The 20,253-nt window shown below is 39.2% G+C and overlaps 1 protein-coding gene across 16 annotated transcripts in view; it reads left to right on the top strand.

Annotated features, from left to right (window-relative positions):
- The window catches only part of ALPK1 (alpha kinase 1), a 158,556-nt gene that overhangs the window by 36,271 nt on the left and 102,032 nt on the right, over positions 1 to 20,253 (top strand). Inside the window, exon 3 of one of the 16 annotated variants that reach the window (XM_063637985.1) lies at positions 10,462 to 10,566. The exons of the other annotated variants lie outside the window; for them this stretch is intronic. The gene's annotated coding sequence lies outside the window, so the exon portion shown is untranslated. The remainder of the gene's footprint in view (positions 1 to 10,461; positions 10,567 to 20,253) is intronic. 16 annotated transcript variants of the gene reach the window in all.

Genomic DNA, 20,253 nt, shown 5'->3' with positions numbered 1-20,253 from the left:
TGCATAGGATTAGTCAACAAGATAGGTTACCCGGATTTAGCTTTTATAAACATTTAACAACAACAAATATTTTTTGAGCACCTACTATGTGCTAGGAGTTATTCAAGGTACTGAGGTTATAGAAGGGAACAAAACAAACTCATTTCCTGCCTTGTTGGAGTTTAAATTATAGTGAGGAAGACAGATATTAAACAAAGCTGCATAATTAATTCATTAGTTACAATGGAGAAAAACAAAAAATAGGAAACAATCTACCACAGGGCCCCAGATCAATGAGTTTGGCCTCAAATCAAAAAGGGGAAATTGAGTGAAATTGAAATAGGACTCAAGAACAACTTAAGTTCTTAATACCCATTTATGTCATTTATTTCCTTTAAAAATAAATAAAATAGATAAGGTAAAATTAACAGATTCATGGAAATAACATTACTAAGGAGTATTTGAGTAATTGCTATACAGCAATAAAATACTTTGCCAACGTAAAGTGTTAAAATGCCCCATGCCTCCCTGAGCACCTAAACTTGATTAAAGTCTGTCTCAGTCATCAGCCCAGCCACAGCCACCCCTGAGAACTTGGACTTCCTGCTGACCCCAGTCACTTTCTACAAGGTCCCTCTGTGTCTTCGCTCTTGCTGTGCCCCACATCTCACCACATCTGTCTGATGTGCATCTCTTCACACCGCCATCCACGCCTCCTCCTCAGACCCTACCCCTTTCACTTCCACTGGCTGGAGTCCTACCCATCTTTCAATGTCCTAGTCGGTCTCCTAAACAAAGCGTAACTTAACTAAACCTCCTTTCCCTGAATAAAAAATCATTATTTTTTTCCTAAAAATGGTAAATTAAACTACAAATCACAATCATTCTTTGCCCATTCTTTGCTTGGAATTTAACTATATCTGAGCAGATTCAGTCTTTTATTCAGACGTATTTGCCTGTCATCTCTAGTAAACCCTAAGCCCTAAAATTCTAGAACTGTGTCTAATTCATCCTTATATTGCCTTACAGATCCTGGCACATAGCAGGTATCCAGAAAATTTTGGTTAATTTGCATTATTGGAAGAAAATTGCCACAAATCTTAATCTTTAAGAATTTGATTTTTTTGAAGAGCATGGAATTGGTAATATGCAGGCTATACATTTTGGACAACATAGAACACACAAAAAATAAATGTACGTCAAATAAAGTTGCCATTTCTGCCTTTATCCTATTTCAGTTAAGATGAATATTTAGGAAATTACATACAATTTTACTCTGTGAGAGGCTCATCTAGGAGTGATGCAATTCTTGGAAAATATTAAGTTTGTCAGGGTCTGTAATTTGCTTCTACTCTCCTTATAAGCTAATGAGCTAGCCTGTTATTTCATGGATTTTGGCAGAAGACATGAAACTCCTGAGTCAGAGACAAAAGGTTTTAGTACCCATAGTACATCAAGCAGCATGAACATCATGCTGACATCTGCTCCTCATGTCCTCCAAGTCCCACTGGAGTAGTAGTGAGTGGGCCAGTAGATGCTGTGTATGCAGTCAGTGGGTTTGTCTGTATTGCAGCCAAGGAACACTGGGCTTAGGGAGCCCACTGCTTTTATAAAAAGTCTGCTCTTGGCCAGGCATGGTTGCTCAGGCCTGTAATCCCAGCACTTTGGGAGGCCAAGGCGGGCGGATCACGAGGTCAGGAGATCGAGACCATCCTGGCTAACACGGTGAAACCCCATCTCTACTAAAAATACAAAAAATTAGCCGGGCGTGGTGGCGGGCGCCTGTAGTCCCAGCTACTCGGGAGGCTGAGGCAGGAGAATGGTGTGAACCTGGGGGGCGGAGCTTGCAGTGAGCCGAGATCATGCTACTGCTCTCCAGCCTGGGTGAAAGAGCGAGACTCCATCTCAGAAAAAAAAAAAAAAAAAAAAAAGCCTGCTCTTTGTCCCAGTGAGAGACATGACCTCATTCCTCAAAAATGCTGCAAATTCTAATAAATTCCCAGGTAAGGAGAGGTTGGCCTGGCGTTTTTTGTTTGTTTTTTTGTTTTGTTTTGTTTTGTTTTTGTTTTTTCAGACAGGGTCTAACTGTATTGCCCTGGATGGAGTGCAGTGGCACAATCGTAATTCACTGCGACTTCAAACTCTTGGACACAAAAAATCCTCCCTCTCAGCATCCTGAGTTGCTAATACTACAGGTGTGTGCCACCACTACAGGCTAATATTTTTATTTTTATTTTTATTTTTATTTTTATTTTATATAAGGTTCTCGCTATGTGCCCAGGCTGGTTTCAAACTCGTGGCTTCAAATGATCATCCTGCCTCAGCCTCCCAAAAATGTTGGAATTACAGGTGTTAGCTACTGCACCAGGCCTGATCTCTCATTCTTTTTTTTTTCTTTTTTTGAGACGGAGTCTCGCTCTGTCACCCAGGCTGGAGTGCAGTGGCGCAATCTCGGCTCACTGCAAGCTCCGCCTCCCAGGTTCACGCCATTCTCCTGCCTCAGCCTCTCCGAGTAGCTGGGACTACAGGCGCCCGCCACCACGCCCGGCTAATTTTTTGTATTTTTAGTAGAGACGGGGTTTCACCGTGGTCTCGATCTCCTGACCTCGTGATCTGCCCACCTCAGCCTCCCAAAGTGCTGGGATTACAAGCGTGAGCCACTGTGCCCGGCCTGATCTCTCATTCTTGACACACACTGCAAGAACTTGCAGAGATGCCCAGAGCTTGTGGTAGATTGTCTGTCCCAAAAATATTCTGTGAAAGTAAGAATTGTAGTTACCCTGGAACATCAGAGGGGTTCAATAAATATTTGTTGAAGCAAATTAATTAATTAATGAGAAGAAGGAGAGTCACTGAGGAACCAAAAAAAAAAGTGGGGGGGCAAATAGAGTGAATCCCTTGAGGGAATAGTTTCAAATTTCAGACCTGATAAGGAGGAAAAATCAGAAGAATAACAAAAGCTAAGACACTGTAGGCTACTTGGCTTTATAATAAAATATCTAAGCACATTACTTCATGGAAAATTAATCTAGGACTCATTATACAAAGTAATCACTGATGAAGTTCAAATAATCTAAGGTAATGCACCTATCTCCCTAAATCAGCATTATGTAATCACAGCTCTTTATATATGCAGCCTTTTGGCACGTACCAAATTTCTTTGAAAACGTTAGACACTATTCCCATTTACCAGCCATGATTTTTTTCCCCAAAATTGTAAATTGAACTACAAATCAAAGTAGATCATATGAATAAATTTGGTCAGACTTAAACAATTCCTTAGAAATGTATAGTTAAGCAAATGAAATATCGTATCCTCTCAAGATTCCCTTGAAGGGCAGGAATTAAGCTGAAATATTTTGTGATGGTATTAGAAGTGAGGGACTTAAGGCATATTTAGGACATTCAAATTCAAAGTCCAGACTGGTGAGTAGAGTTCACATTTACATTGGTAATTGTAAATACTCCTTATCCTGACCACAGTAGCCCTCGTGTCTATAAAACTTAAGGGGCAATCATACAGAGTTTTGTTATCACACATCTCAACTTTTAGCCTCCCTGCCCCCCTTTTTCCTGGATGCCTTCCAGTCTTCGTGAGCCACTGCTGTAGTATCTCTGCCCTCCATCTGCTGCTCTCATAATTGGAGATTGATTGCCTCCAGGGTTCACAAATGTTTCAGGCAACCTTAAATGATTTGAGTTTTTAAGCAACTATGAGTTTTTCAGGCACTCCAGGGAAGGCCTTGTTTTAAGATTTATAATTCCCCTCTTTTCTTCTGTCCCTTCTACCCTCCCAAGGTGTTTCACCCAGGCTTCCCTAAGGCCCCGGGTGAGAGGCTGTGTGAGCGAGCAGTGCCTTACTCAAAGCCTCCCCTCACACTCAAACTGGTGTCTCTGGCTGAGCCATCAAAGCCTTTCCTACCTCAGCATGAGTGCCTGGCCTTCCTAGGGCTCTTTCCCCTTCTTTCCTCAAGCTTATGGAAACCTTCATCATCCCTTTATCTTTGAAAGTCTTTGCAGTAGAGATGATCATCATCTCTTTCACCAGTCAGTTTTTCCTTCCCAACATCCCATTTTTACATAATTTATTTTTCCTTGACTTGAGATTGTCCATGCAAACCTCCCTGCTTCAAGCCCCTTTGTTGTACACCTGATTAAATGCTGGAAGGAACAAGCCATGCGTTGTGCTAAGATTTTATCTTTAAACTAAGGACGCTGCAACTGAGTTAGTTTCTGTTAAATGCTTGAGTCGAGAGGTCATGCAAAGCCATTGTAAATAGATCAGATAAAGATGGTCTACAGAGAGAAATGAAGCAGACCTTGTCTGTTTCATTTACATCTGTGGGTACTCTCGCCACACCTACCTAGCATGGTGCCTGACACATAGTAGGCATTCAAGTCTTAATGGAATGAATAAATCGGACTGTGGAGAGAGAGAAAGAAAGAGAGGCAGGCTTCCACTAACAGCTTTCCATTTCCTTGTTCTAATCCCACATGAGGACTGTCTGCATTTCCCATCCTCATGTCCATCAATACATTCCCCTTTATGCCAAAACTAGTTTGGGTGTCTTTAATTTCTTAATGGTCTTCTTAAAAGGCAACCTCCGAAGAAAAATGTGACAGAAACTCCAACTTGAGGATGCTTTTGCAGAGCAGGCCTTAGCCCCTCTGTGTACATAAACCTAGGCATTGTTGATTGAACAGGGATTCATTTAGAGCCCATAGGGAGGACTCCAAATGAATAGAGGTCTGATCAGGAGGCACTTGCCAAGTTAAGCTCCAGGAAGAGGAGGAGTGGGTTACAGCTTCACCTTGGACTTCTGGAACGCTGCTGGACTAATGTGGTGGTGCAGGAGGCTTCTCTGCATTTCTGCCTGTACCCTCAGTCACTGTGCAGTAGATCAAGAAGGGTCATTCTTTCCTGCTCACTAAAGCAGTAGGGAGACGCCCCCTGCCCAGGAGAGTATATTTCAAAGTGAGGGGGAGAGGGTAGTTGAAAAGCCATAGGCAGTCATTCTAGGTTTGAAATACAGAAAAATGAAATATTCAGAGACAGTGTGGTGAATTTGTTCACAGTGCAGGTTTGAAGGGAGACAGATCTGCATTCCAACACCAACTCTGCAACTTACTGACATGCTCTGTGATCTTTAATAAACTGCATCACCTCTTGTCACCTCAGATTTCTCATCCACAAAATGAGAATAACAAGACTTCATAAATTTGGCATAAGTAATAAACATATCTAAGTTGATAGCAAGCTAAGTGCTCAGTAAATGGTGGGTATTGTTAGGATTGTTAGTGCTTTTGTAATAAAAACATTAGTGAAAAGTGTTTTTTGTTCTGATTTGTGAAGAGACAGGGTTTCATTCACTCTGTCACCCAGGCTAGAGTGTGGCAGTGTTATCATAGCTCACTATAACCTTGAACTCCTAGGCTTAAGGGATCCCCCCGACCTCAGCCTCTGGACTAGCCAGGACTACAGCTGTGCACAACCGAGCCCTGATAATTTTTTAACATTTTTTTTTGTAGAGATGGGGTCTCTACAAACAATGTTGCCTAGGCTGGTCTCGAATTCCTGGCATCAGGTGATCATCCTGCCTTGGCCTCCCAAAGCACTGGGATTACAGCTGTGAGCCACCAGGCCCGGCCAAAAGTGTGATACTTTTATATTAACAAAAAAGAGTGAATTTTTCTAACAAGTTAAGAAATATGGCACTAAAACATATACTTAATAGCTCTTTTTCACTATTACCTTTTAACCCTAAATCCCTGAGTGGTAATGTAAAAGAAGAGTGCAGTCAATATCTAACAAGACGGTAGTTACACAGTAATAGTCATCAGTTGTGGCATCAATCAAGAATTAGTAGTATCAACTCCCTGAATAGGAGGCACACGTGAATTCTCATATACAATCTTCTGAAGACCTTAAAAGCAATTTGTAAATGATATGACCTGTAGATGGCGAACTTGGATAGGGGGAATATTAAGCAATGACTAAAAAAGAAGGCAGTGGTTTTTGTTTTATTGATGAGAGGACTAAGTAAAGTCGATACATTAATAAGTTCTCTTTGCTGACACACCAGGTTCCTTCTGTCTGTGGGCAAGAGCCCACTCGCAGTCATGCCCACTGTTGTGGGACTAGACTGCATTAGCTGCTGGTAGGAACGTTTTGGCTCTGTTCACACTGGCTGCTAGTGACTGATACAAGAGCAAGAAGTATCAAATGGGGAAGGTAAATAGCTTTCCTGGAAGTCTCTTGGGGGGGTACAGAAATGCAAACGTAACACTACTTAATTATCTGACTACATCCTACATGTCCAAAGTATCCACATCTTTTGATCTGGATAAATAATTATACCCTCCCTTGCTGCTTGTTGCCATTGTTGAGTATTTGTTCTTCACACTGCCCAAGGCAATCCTTTAGGGACCAATTACCATCCTTTATTGACATCATTTCACTGGCTGACAGAGACTTCTGGAGTGCCACACTGGGCATTCAGGACTCCTAAGAAAGCTCTTTAATACTTTTGTGTAATCTCTGTGCCTTACATGAGAAATATGAATCTTTTTTCCTTAAAATTCTACTTTGGAGTACTAGTTTTACTATCCCGGGTCACAATTGCATATATGTGGATTTGTGGGAAAATTAGTGTGACTTCCAAAACTGTGCCTGCTCATGCCGTGGCCTAGGATGTTTTGTTGATTCTTTCAGCTGTGAAAGAGCCCAGCATCTCACCCAACATGATAGATTGATGACCTTGTGCTGCATTATAAAGCAGGGTCATTATCCCCAGAGAGCCTCACAGCTTGTGGGTCAGGTGAAGGGACATCGCTAGGCTTCCACAGTGCCTCTGCTCTGTCATTTATCACAAGGTTGTAATCATTTTCTACACATTGGCCTCCCCACAAATGTGTGCTTCTAGAGTCCAGAAACTGTGCCGTTTTCATCCCTTTACCCTTCACATTGTGAAGCACTGGCATATAGTAGGTACTTACGAAAATGTTGAATGAATGAAAGAATAAATATACATGCTTGGGAAGAACAAGAAGGCAGGAAGGAGGAAAAATAAGTTTAGGAGAGAAAAAGAGGAAAATAATCCAGGCACTTATGGAGAATTGTACCCATATTAGACAAACATTATTCCTAAACAATAGAAAAAGAAAAAAGCTGAGTAGGTTGTGTCCAGTCCAATCCATTTATTTTTACCAATCAACCTCTGAATAGACTGACTTATAACTAAAATGCTAGTTCACTGTTGCCCATGAAGAACACGTCTTTCCAGAAACTACAATGTTTTTGTTCACTGAGAACGTTACCCCTGCCCAGACCCACGTATGTCACTTTATTTCAAAACAAAGAAAGCCCTTGGCTCTCAGGATGAGGCCATTTTGGTTTTGGGGTAGCTTCTAAAAGCCATGAGGTTGCAGTTAACCTAAAATATGAAAGTATAAAAGTTATCAGAGAATTCAGAAATTATAAGACGTTATCTAAGGGTGGATTTAGATTTAAAGGCACCCATTAGTAGAAGGCAGACTTTAGGGGATGGAAGTGAAGAACAATCAGAAATAGGCTCTGGAAGACAGTCCAAATAAGAGCAGCAATACATTACCCCATGGCATTGCTCATGAGGTTGACAATGGGGCATCTGACATTAAATCACAGCAATGTTCAAGGACGTGAAGACATGCACAAGGATGGGGGTATAGGCCTGTCATGTCTGTACATGGTAAGTACTCAATAAATACTGGTTGAATGAACAGGCTACTGTGTGACTGAGCTGCTAAGGGGAAGCCACAAACTACTTCACTAAAGGCGCAGTTTATTTATTTACTTACGTATTTACTTAAATACATATGAAAAGGAATTGAAGTGACATGCACTACTAAAATGTACAAAAATCCAATGTAAGGAAAAGTTAAATTGAAAAATTTGATCAGAAACCATTTAGAATAAACGAAGAAAGCAACTTGGGTCCTGGAAACCTGTGTTGAATGAATCATACACTAGGGCTTACAGAAAGTTCTGAGCTTCCAGACAGCCAAGTCAAAAGAGGAACAAGCTGGATTTGTACAGCTTTCATCAGTTAGTAAAGGGGTGTATATAAGTACATCTGTAAATGCAGACTTACTTTTGGAACTTAATTCCGGGAAGAATTTATTGCATGGACACTTAAATAAGAGAAAGGAGACATTTGGCAACAGTTTTATAAAAGTACCTACATGTCACTTACAGACTAAGCTATAAAGGTAATCACCACCAGTGTAGCCTGTATAAATTAATAGACAACAGGGAGAGAGGAAAAAGGAAATGGGTTAAGGTATGAACATACGCATTACCACACAAACAGAGAAATACGAATATTGGCAATGGTCCTTGTTTTTGCAACTGCTTAAAAGGCTGGAGTTATAATCTACTAAATCTAGTACTCCCAGTGATGTGAGAGGTTCCACTCCTACTTCTTCCCTTTGGTTCCTGGACCCATGTGACCCGTCCTTGGGTGAAACAAGACCATATATTGGTTATTGATTCAGAGCATATACCATTTTCTCTATACCAGTACCCATGCCTCGTGTCTTCCAGCTGGCTGTAAAACAGAATGTGTAATAGATTATTGCTTTGCTCTATAAGGCCAGCTGCTCCAAGGTTATGGTATGACCATTGAATCCTGTGGGAAATGCCCTGCCCTATAGCATCCTTGGCCAGAGACAGTGTTGTATGGACTAATGTGGGTGAATTAAGCTTTCAGCAAGTCCACAGACGGTATTGCTAAGAGAAGCATAGCACGGGAGCCAAACCTACATCCAGAACACATGTCCATTCCAGGGAGAAAAATTGCTACAAGTCCATGATGAAAGAGGTTCACTATGATCAGCCAACAGGAGGTTAGCTATTCCATCCTCATCCCTCAGGTTTAGAGCTGAATGGAGGGCTCACTATGCTGGCATTTCAAGCATTCAATAGTGGTGGTAGCCAGATTTGCTGTGGTAAGGGGAACTTCATGTGGCTGAGTCCATGCATAACCTTCATCTTTGTCGCCGTGGCCACTTTGTTCTTGAACTCATTGAGGAACAATAGTGAGAGTAGGGAGACAGGAAAACGGACATATACAGTACTGGTCTTTTGCCAGCTGATTATTGAGAGGATGTCTTCTGCAGTGGGAGCGCTTTGGTGGACATTTACATGGGGCACAAGTATCCTGATATCATTAACCAATTCTGAGAGGTCCATCCATATCCATACGTGTATCTCTACCCTAAACCTCCTTGTCATCATCCTTCGATCTTGTTCCTTTCAATTTTCTCATAATCTAACCCAACCTTTCAGCTCTGTCTTTGAATTGCACTGTGATTATCTTTCCTTGCAGGCAAAGTATACAATTTGAGGTACCACTCAAAGTCTGTTTATTGGGAGGATTTATCTTCTCACTTGTTTCTCATGGATGACAGCGAGGAGAGCTCCAGTGCTATATCAGTTTACGTATGACAATGTATTATGCGTAAACATCAGTAAATCAGCCTTGGACATTTTCTGTCCTGTCCATAGAGAAATTCCCATTACACTGTATATGTGAGTCTAAGGAGACGTGGCATCACAGCAAGACTAGTAGGAGAGTTTGAGCCACTTGCTCATGAAACTTTCTTATGCCTTTAGCAGTTGTGAAGTCCGATCTTGTATATGCGTCTTCAACTTGATTATGGAGAGCTGCTGTGCACATCCACATTTTCAAATAGGTCAATCAAGATGCATCTGATTCAGATGGGCAGCTCAGGTCTCATACATAATCAGTTGATTTCCTATGTCTAGACACTCAGTCTCTACCAGTACCAAATAACAACCACTAGGTGAGGTTTCTCAAGGAAAATAGATATTTGCCGAAGAGGTATGACTTTACCCTCAAGTCTGGGGTCTGTACTATGATTATCTTTTTCAGGAGTTCCATAGGATCAATATGGTATCCTGATTTGCCACAGTCACTCACTCTACAGTCCAAGGGCTAAGTGGCAAGAGAGGTTTATTCTTTTTTGTTTTGTTTTGTTTTGTTTTGTTTTTTTCTTCCCCAATTTATGTCCTTGGAAGTAGATTTTGTTTTTATTATGCTAACATCAGGGGATCAACGTATTTTTAAAGGAAATATCAAAAAGCATATTAAAAGTTGGAGTAATTTTAGTAGTTTTGTGAGGGGACAGATAACATGTTGTAGCTAAGTTATAGAAACAATTCAAGAAACAGATGTGGCTTGAGGCCAAATTATATGTAACTTAAAATTGGACAAAGGAAAGAAGGGGCATAATTTAATCTGATCACGGGAATAAATGGCATGATATCATTTGAAAAAGAAACATCTCAAAAAATGTATGAATTCACTTCAAATATGAAGTTACAGGAAAAAAAGTAGGAAAACATAAAATAACTTTTCTATCGAGGAATGTAGGAGTGATTTTCATTATGTGAAATCTGTGTTTCTTCATTGATTAAGTAAGGCTGGAAGCTCTGCTGTGAAGTTACTTGAACGAGAGGTGAACATTCTGAAAAGTGTAAAACATAAACACATCATACATCTGGAACAAGTATTTGAAACGCCAAAGGTAAACCTCTATTAGGTGCTGCATTTTGAAAGTTGTTATTATTACAAAATGAATACCATTCCATTCTGAAGTAATCCCTTTGGGGCACAGTTGCTCATGTCCTTGGCATGAGTCCATCACTGGAGATTGATGAGAACATTCTGGAGGACTTTTATTATTGATTGTATAATTAGATGTCTGATGATTAGATTGATGTCTTCAGTAATATGTTCTGGGTGGCATGTTGAAAACAAATGTTTAAAATTATAGCAACTTCATACACAACCAAGTGGTGATTAGAACTTTCTTTTTTTTTAAATTTTTAAAAAACAGCTTTTATTTATTTATTTTTATATTTTTTTTATTATTATACTTTAGGTTTTAGGGTACATGTGCACAATGTGCAGGTTTGTTACATATGTATCCATGTGCCATGTTGGTGTGCTGCACCCATTAACTCGTCATTTAGCATTAGGTATATCTCCTATTGCTGTCCCTCCCCCCTCCCCCCACCCCACAACAGTCCCCGGAGTGTGATGTTCCCCTTCCTGTGTCCATGAGTTCTCATTGTTCAATTCCCACCTATGAGTGAGAACATGCGGTGTTTGGTTTTTTGTCCTTGCGATAGTTTACTGAGAATGATCTTTTCCAGTTTCATCCATGTCCCTACAAAGGACATGAACTCATCATTTTTTATGGCTGCATAGTATTCCATGGTGTATATGTGCCACATTTTCTTAATCCAGTCTATCGTTGTTGGACATTTGGGTTGATTCCAACTCTTTGCTATTGTGAATAGTGCCGCAATAAACATACCTGTGCATGTGTCTTTATAGCAGCATTAAAATCCTACAAGAAAACCTAGGCAATACCATCCAGGACATAGGCGTGGGCAAGGACTTCATGTCTAAAACACCAAAAGCAATGGCAACAAAAGCCAAAATTGACAAATGGGATCTAATTAAACTAAAGAGCTTCTGCACAGCAAAAGAAACTACCGTCAGATGAACAGGCAACCTACAGAATGGGAGAAAAATTTTTGCAACCTACTCATCTGACAAAGGGCTAATATCCAGAATCTACAATGAACGCAAACAAATTTACAAGAAAAAAACAAACGACCCCATCAAAAAGTGGGCAAAGGACATGAACAGACACTTCTCAAAAGAAGACATTTATGCAGCCAAAAAACACATGAAAAAATGCTCATCATCACTGGCCATCAGAGAAATGCAAATCAAAACCACAGTGAGATACCATCTCACACCAGTTAGAATGGCCATCATTAAAAAGTCAGGAAACAACAGGTGCTGGAGAGGATGTAGAGAAATAGGAACACTTTTACACTGTTGGTGGGGCTGTAAACTAGTTCAACCATTGTGGAAGTCAGTGTGGCGATTCCTCAGGGATCTAGAACTAGAAATACCATTTGACCCAGCCATCCCATTACTGGATATATACCCAAAGGAGAGGTTTATTCTTTAAACTGAACTGGCAAAAGAATATTATTTTCTTTGGGACCTTCCTTAAATATAAAGCCTATGGTTTGTCAATAAGGAGGAAGAATATCAGTTAATTTGCCTGTGTAACACTGAAAGTCCACCAAATATTTGTGCCTCTTTCTTCCTAGAACTGGAGGCAAGAAGGTACAGCAAATTGACTTTCACAATTTGAAGGGGATATCTCAATATACTCCAGATCTCTAGACCCCCAGAAACATCAATGAGTTAGTAGAGCTCTGAACTTTTATGGAATTTTTCTCTTATCCTTAGTCACGTATATGTCTTACCAAGGCATCTTGTGTATTTGCTAATTTATGCTCAGCAGATTCATTGACTGGTTGCCATCAATTACATGGCCATGGTCGATGTCCTGTGAAATGGTGAAATGATCGAGGTCCCTGAATACTAGGTTATGACACAGTACAGTCAGGGAGCCAATGTAGGAATTCTGCCACTTGCTGAATTCTTGCCACTAATTCTACATACAGGAACTTGGAAAATAAATACAGGATGAATGCTTGGACCCAGAATGAACACACTGAGATAGATTTTGTCCAATATTCCATATATCACCCAACCCTCTTAAGCTTTTCTTCTAATTGTTAGATTGTAGTGGTGTTATATGTCCCTGGAGTTAACTGTAGCTCAGAGACAATTCCAATAATCCCTAAAACTTCTAACTATTTTAGTTTCTCCATTGTACATTTACCCTAGTGAATTACTGCAGATCACTTTGGGGAATGCTAAAAGGAATCCTTTTGATGCACTTTCAAAGAACTTGGCTTCAAGGGTCCCTAGTCTCCATTTCATGCAAGGGGCTTTGGGTCTATGAACCAACTCAGTTCTGGGAAGTAAGAGACTATGAGACTGTGGTCCCTCAAGCCACACTTCTATTTGCTAGGCTTAGGATTTTCAATTATAATACACGGATGAAGTAAAACCTTAGTGTACTGCCCATGTATTAAAGCTGAAGCTAAAGGTCCTTGCAGGTCAAACCATTCTTATTACTGATCTGGCCCTGCATAATTATGCCCACCTTGCCTCTTGGTTTATGCCTCTCCAATATCCTCTCAATTCTAAAGAGAGTATATCATGGAGCACATTTCTACTTTCATTCCCAGATTACAAAGTATAGTTGCCATCTTGCTTTTTAGTGATGTGTGCTTTCTTACTAATATGTTTTGTAATGCCTTGTTACTAGGATATCCCTGGAACATAATTAGGAGTGATATGCTACAGGGTCGAGTGAGCAGATCACCCTCACAAATCCATTCTAATATTTCTATCTCTAAGTATCTGTGTATCTTCATCCACATTATACTAATTTCTAACAGCTTGACTTCCTTTAGTGTAGGCCACCACTGAGTCCAGGTACCAGCCAACCAACTGAACAAATGGTCATAACCACTCCCACCTACCAGAACTAGTGCATTTACCAGAGTCTCTGGTAGATGAACCCACATTAATATTTGACCCAAAGGAACTATATTCTTTTCTTCTTCTTTCATTTAGCACTTAAGAATCCATTTTCACACATATTCCACTAGTTTCTGTTGACATAAATTAGAAAAAAATTCTACAATTCTATTGGTGTGTAAGCCCATTCTCATGTAGGTATAACTTGGTCAGACTCTCCTTGTGATATTTAGACACTTCTGCCCCACAGCCTCTCTAAGAGAAGCATGAAGCTTCGTAATACTTTTTCTTTTCCTTTTGTTTTTTGTTTGTTTGGTTTCGGTTTTGGTTTTGGTTTTTTTTTTTTTTTTTGGTAAACAGCATAAATAGGCTTTATTTTTATTTATTTTATTTTTTAACTTAACATAGAGCAACATTGATATATTGTTTGTTCTTTATTTTATAATTTTAACAAATATATAGTACTGTGTAACAAACACCGTCATCAAGATACAGAACAAATTTCCCTCTAAGCACTGCTTTAGATGCGTATCACAAATTTCCTGAAGAAAAACAGTTTTCCAGGCCAGGCTCAGTGGCTGATGCCTGTAATCCCAGCACTTTGGGAAGCCAAGGCGGGTGGATCACTTGAGGTCAAGAGTTCGAGACCAACCTGGACAACATGGTGAAACCCCATTTCTACTAAAAATACAAAAATTAGCCAGGTTTGATGGCACGCGCCTGTAGTCCTAGCTACTTGGGAGGCTGAGCCATAAGAATCGCTTGAACCTGGGAGGTGGAGATTGCAGTGAGCCAAGATTTCACCACTGCACTCCAGCCTGGGTGACAGAGCAAGACTGTGTCTCAAAAAAAAAAAAAAAAAAAGAAAAAAGAAAAGAAAAGCGGTTTTCCCTGTCTAATAAATGAAGCTTTGTTCAGGGCCATGTTAATATGGCAAGAATCTAAATAATATTGTTTAGGATAGTATATACTATAGGGATATCAAATTTTAAGGTGGTTTTAAAGTTTTAAGGCAATTTTAAAGCTTAGTTCTTATATAGGAATCTTGGCAAATTAGTAGGACATATATATCCCAGGGGATATATGGGAAAGTCACGATAAGGAGGAATTTTACCTATTATTTTGAACTAGGTAACTCAGAGGCTCTTCTAATGTTGGACCCAAATCCTTGTGCTATAGGATTCTTTTGGATCTAATTATTCTGCTGGAAGCTGTATGAGAAAAAAATCCTGGGCTACTTTGTTTTGTATGATCATTGTTGCTCATATACAGTTACTGCTAGAGCCAGAAAGGAAGATTGGGTAACAAGGGTCTTGGATTAGCTTTTGCCAACCTACCACATTCCAGGCATTCACAGTACCTATGTTAAGATCCTTTTTTAGACAGGGCACGGTGGCTCATGCCTGTAATCCCAGCACTTTGGGAGGCCGAGGTGGGCAGATCACCTGAGGTCAGGAGTTCGAGACCAGCCTAACCAACATGGAGAAACCCCATCTCTACTAAAAACACAAAACTGGCCAGGCGTGGTGGCACATGCCTGTAATCCCAGGCACTTGGGAGGCTGAGGCAGGAGAATTGCTTGAATCCGGGAGGCGGGGGTTGCGGTGAGTCGAGATCGCGCCATTGCACTCCAGCCTCCAGCCTGGGCAACAAGAGTGAAAATCTGTCTAAAAAAAAAAAAAGATCCTTTTGGAGTCAGGGAAATGCAATCATTTGCTTTTGGGTGCTTATTGTGATTCTAATCATTGAGCTGTAGTCTTTTCTAAAGAACAAGATAAGCCAGGTGATCAAGGTTCTTTTCATTTTGCAAAAGGTAGATATGAACGCCTTTGCGGGAGGGTGGTTGGATTCCTGTGCTCTTGTAGTATTGGATGTTCTTAGCAGGAAGTAGAAGGTGGAGCCATCTTGGGATAGAAATAAACAAGCTCACTGGAATCCTGTTTGAGGGAATGTGGCAGGACAGGGACTAATATCTGTGTGAGGTGAGTTTCTGAGTACCAGCTTTGAGAAACGTGCATAATGGATATAATATATTCAAGCCACAAAATCTGGAGGCAAAAATGTAACTCTTTATATTTTTCAATGACAGTATAATCTCTATCTCAAAATGCCATTTCATCTGAATAAGGGAAAGCTTGACCTAGTTAAATCTAAGCAGATTCCAGTAATAAAGGGTCTTCCTCATTAATTCTTGGCTTTCTTGGACTTCTCCTGAGGAGGACAGGTGCAGGGCTTTCACAGAGCGATCACAGTTCAACAGCTCTGATTCATCCCTTGCGTTCTTGGGATCCTTATCCAATCTGAATGGATATGGGAAGTGCTTATTTTTTATAGCATGTAAGTCCTCTGTCATGAATCTTTCATGGGGCTTTGCATTCTGAAAAAATAAATGAACGTAAAACCAACCAACCAACCAACCAATTCATGCCCTTGGCTGGAGTCTACCTCTCAAAACGATTAAATCTACTTTTGTTTACTGCTATATCCCTAGTGCCTAGAATAGTGTCTGGCACATAGTAGGTACCCAATAAATATTTGTTGACTATCTGAATGAATGAGTGAACAGTGGAATGAATCAAAGTGTAGGTTTTCACTTGCTCTTTTTAGACCTAGTGATACCAGCAGAAAAGTAATCAAATGAGCAGCCACACACAGTGGAGATAGATGAGGAAGTACCCGGGGCAATGGAAAGTAGCTTCATTAAAAGAGTCGGTAAAATGAGATTCAGACAGATGTCACTTAGTGTTGAATCCAGGGAAGACAGACCTACAGAAACTACATTTGGAAATATTAATTTTCCTGTTAAAAAAAAGCTTTAACTGTAAGCAAGTTACTCAATCTCTTTGGGTCATTTGCCTCTTTTGTAAACAGAAATGACCAAAAATTAATGAATGAAATTTAGCTGAATATAATTTTTAACATCTTTATGGAAGTATGATTCAAATATCATAAAATTTAACCATCTTAAGTGTATAATTAAAGTTTTCTTCCATCTTAAATAGCTTGAATCCATTTCTTATTAAGTATGTACTTGGCAGTTAATATTTTGGAGCTATGGATGGGCAACAACAGCGTCTTCTATAGTTATCTTTTTTGTTCATGGTCTTGGTCAAGTATTAATAATAGTGTTATGCTGGCCTTATAAAATGAACTAGGAATGTCTTTTATATTTTTCTATTAGCTATATAATCTAAATATCCTAGAAATTACATATTTCCAAGGAATTTGGCGGAAATAGACTACAATCCATCTGAATCTGGTACCATTCTTGGAAATAATAGACAAATTTTTCCACTTATTCTTAACTAGAAATTGTTTATTTCTTCGACCAGTTTTAATCATCTATTAAAAATTATTCTAGAAAATGTAGTTCATATAAGTTTTCATGTTTTAAAATCTGATTTGTACATCATAGTTTATTATACTTCTAAAGTCTTAATCATAATACTGTTTTTATTCCTTTTCCCATTCTGAAAAGGGTCCTTTTTTTAATTAGGTTTTCCTGAAAGCCACTTTACTGACTTTTTAGACAACTAGATTTTTAAATTTATCTACTTTTTGTAAATCATTATTTAAAAAATATATATGTTTATGCATTCCCCCAACTTCTCAAGTTTTAGTTTGTCTCTCTTTTTACTTCTTTGAAATAAAAGCACATTTTATACTTCTTCACTTTTATTATTAAAGATTATAAAGCTATAAATTTTCATCTAAACATAGTTTTGGTGGCATTAAGTCTGGAAATGTACTGGAAAATGACAATAAGATGGTTTCTGAGTGCTATTGAAACTTCCAAGTGTTGGGCTGGGTGCAGTGAGCCCAGCACTTTGGGAGGCTGAGGCAAGAGAATTGCTTGAGGTCAGGACTTTGAGACAGCCTGGGCAACAGTAGTGAGACTCCATCGCTACAAAAAAATTTTAAAAAATAAAAATGAGCCAGGCATGGTGGCACATGCCTGTAGTCCTTGCTACTTGGGAGGCTGAAGTGGGAGGATCATTTGAGCCAGGAGTTAGAGGCCACAGTGAGCTACAATCATGCCACTCCATTCCAGCCTAGGCAACAGAGTAAGACTGTGTTTTTAGAAAGAAAAGGCAAGGCAAGGCAGGGCAAGGCAGGGCAAGGCAGGGCAAGGCAAGGCAAGGCAGAAATTCTAAGTGGCTCAATAAAAAAATTTAATTTTAAATTAATAATTTAGAGCTTTTATGAGTTGTGGTCAAATAATTTTTTCCTTTTGAGGATTTGTGAAGTATCTCTTAAGCCTACTATACTGTGAATTTTCAGAGATGTTCAGTAATAAGTTTAAATATATGTTTATTTTGGATAAAAACTGAATGGTTTGCTAATAACTTTTTAAATAATTTTGATTAATAAACTATTTTATGTCATTTTTCTTTTGTGAGGGAGTCTCACTCTGTTGCCCAGGCTGGAGTGCAATGGCATGATCTCGGCCCACTAAAACCTCTGCCTCCCACGTTCAAGCCGTTCTCCTGCCTCAGCTTCCTGAGTAGCTGGGATTACAGACGCACGCCGCCATGCCCAGCTAATTTTTGTATTTTTAGTAAAGACGGGGTTTCGCCATGTTGGCCAGGCCAGTCTCGAACTCCTGACTTCAGGTGATCCACCCACTTTGGCCTCCCCAAGTGCTAGGATTCAGGCGCGAGCCACTGCACCCAGCCGTCATTTCAATTTTTGAGTGTATTCATACTCAATGTTTTTTCCCCTAGGAAAACTGTTTTTGAGTAAAATATCTTGAATAATTGTAAATCTACCCAAAAAGTATATTTTTCTATACTTTTTTTCTACCTTGTTTAAATTAAAAAGTGATACTAAACAGACAATCAGAAAAAATATATATAAGGGGTAAGAGGAAAAGCCTATACTTTTTTTCTACCTTGTTTAAATTAGAAAGTGATACTAAACAATCAGAAAAAATATATATAACGGATAAGAGGAAAAGCCTACAGAAAAGATGCTTAATAAGTTTCAAAGTGGTGCAGGCATAGAAAAATGCATACCACTTGGGAAAGGTATTTGCTAGTGTCTGGAAGGCTGCAAATAAAATCATAAGGTCTTTCAGAGTGTGTTTTACCTTGGAAGTGAGTGGAATGTAAGAACAAGCAGAGAATTACATTAACTATAAGTAAATTTCAGCCTGAATATAGATATTGCCAGCATTAAAGGAAGATGGCATGACAACTCATAGCAAAGTTTTCATTTAATTTCTGAAAGTGCCAAAGTGGTTCACAGGAACAGAGATACAATTATAACTGGTCACCTACCTCATGGTCACCTCAGGAGAGCAGGCAAAAACTACCTGCTACGTACTGGGCAAACCTATTTAACCCCAAACTCAGAGTTCCTTCCACCGTGCTGTAAAGCCTCTCTAGCATATGCTTGTGAAGAAAATGGCTACTTTAAATAAGAAGCACTACTGAGAAATGTTCTTTACTCTGCATGCATCTTCAAAAATATTTGAAATTACCCACAATGAGAGACACAGGTGTGTCCAGAACTCTTAAGTCAAGGGTAAAGAAGATGGACCAAATAATGAAAGGTGTGGATTAGATAGTTTGTACAAGGTTATCCAAATGAGGGACAACCCTGGATCTGAGCACAAATCCTGGCTCTGAGTTTCCTGGGAGTAAAAGCAAAAAGGGATAATATGATGAGGTTCAGGTGTCCATAATCAAATAAGAAGAAATGTATTTCTTTGGCATGAAAATCAAAGTGTCTCTTGCTTTGATATCATAGGACAATTTACTATGTGGGGCTTTGAGTAAAATAACATTAGAGAGTATAACAGACATTTTCAATAGCAATTTTTACACAATAATTCTTTTCAAAATTACAAAAACTTTATAAACCAATTATTTGTTTATAAATTAGTTAACTACAAGATAAGAAAAACAAAATAAGTCTTCTTTATAATATAGCACTTTTCTTTTAAAAACTAATTTAAGCATTATTAAGGGAATGTCGTCAGTAGAATATGGACTTCACTAATTTTCCTTTGTTTTAACTAAAAAAATACATTTTCTGCAATGTTGTATAATTTTTAGTTTGCCATACTTTGTTGAAATTGAATCACCACATCATCTATTGGCGGCTCAGTTGGATATAGTCAGCTGAGTCGTCTTTGTCTATGGAAAAGTGAGCTACCTAGAAATTACTGCATCTAAATGTTTAATGCTGCCCTGCAAAACTGTGACATCACTGAGTCTCTTTCTCTTGATTATCCAGGATCAGATTCCCTAGACAGAAGGTGTGGTTAGCACTTGATCCTTATCAAAGGACCAAAAATACTTGGATATAGTTCATTTTAATCTTAGTTGAAAAGATTGTGGATAGACACTCAGGAAAAAGTGAAATCAGCATAATATCGTCTCTTCAAGTGCAGTCCAGCTTTCAGAACGGTAACTTGGATTTCGGCCTTCTTGTAATTCTCCTTGATGAAAATAGAAGGATTTCACAGCACAGAAAGCAGTGGTTTATGAGTCTGGGTATGGACAGACACACAAGAGAACTCTGTTCATCGTCTTCAAAGTGATGCAGCGATGGCAAGACTGCTGCTGTGGCCACATGTAATATAGCCTGTAGCTCTTTAAAGAGGATTAGCTTTAGCGCGCTGGGAGCATTCAACACTGGATTTCATGTAGAGCAGAATATGCTAATGAAATGTAAATGTCTACGGCAAACATTGCGTAATATAGAAAACCTTCAAAACTGAGCTTTGTCTCTTGCACGGTGGGAAACCAAACTTTATTACATCAGAAAAAAGTAAAAAAGAAAT

Source organism: Symphalangus syndactylus, chromosome 4, assembly GCF_028878055.3.
Source record: "Symphalangus syndactylus isolate Jambi chromosome 4, NHGRI_mSymSyn1-v2.1_pri, whole genome shotgun sequence".
Classification (NCBI taxonomy): domain Eukaryota; kingdom Metazoa; phylum Chordata; class Mammalia; order Primates; family Hylobatidae; genus Symphalangus; species Symphalangus syndactylus.
Note: the sequence above shows the minus strand (reverse complement) of the source record. Positions and strands in the feature narration are given on the sequence as shown.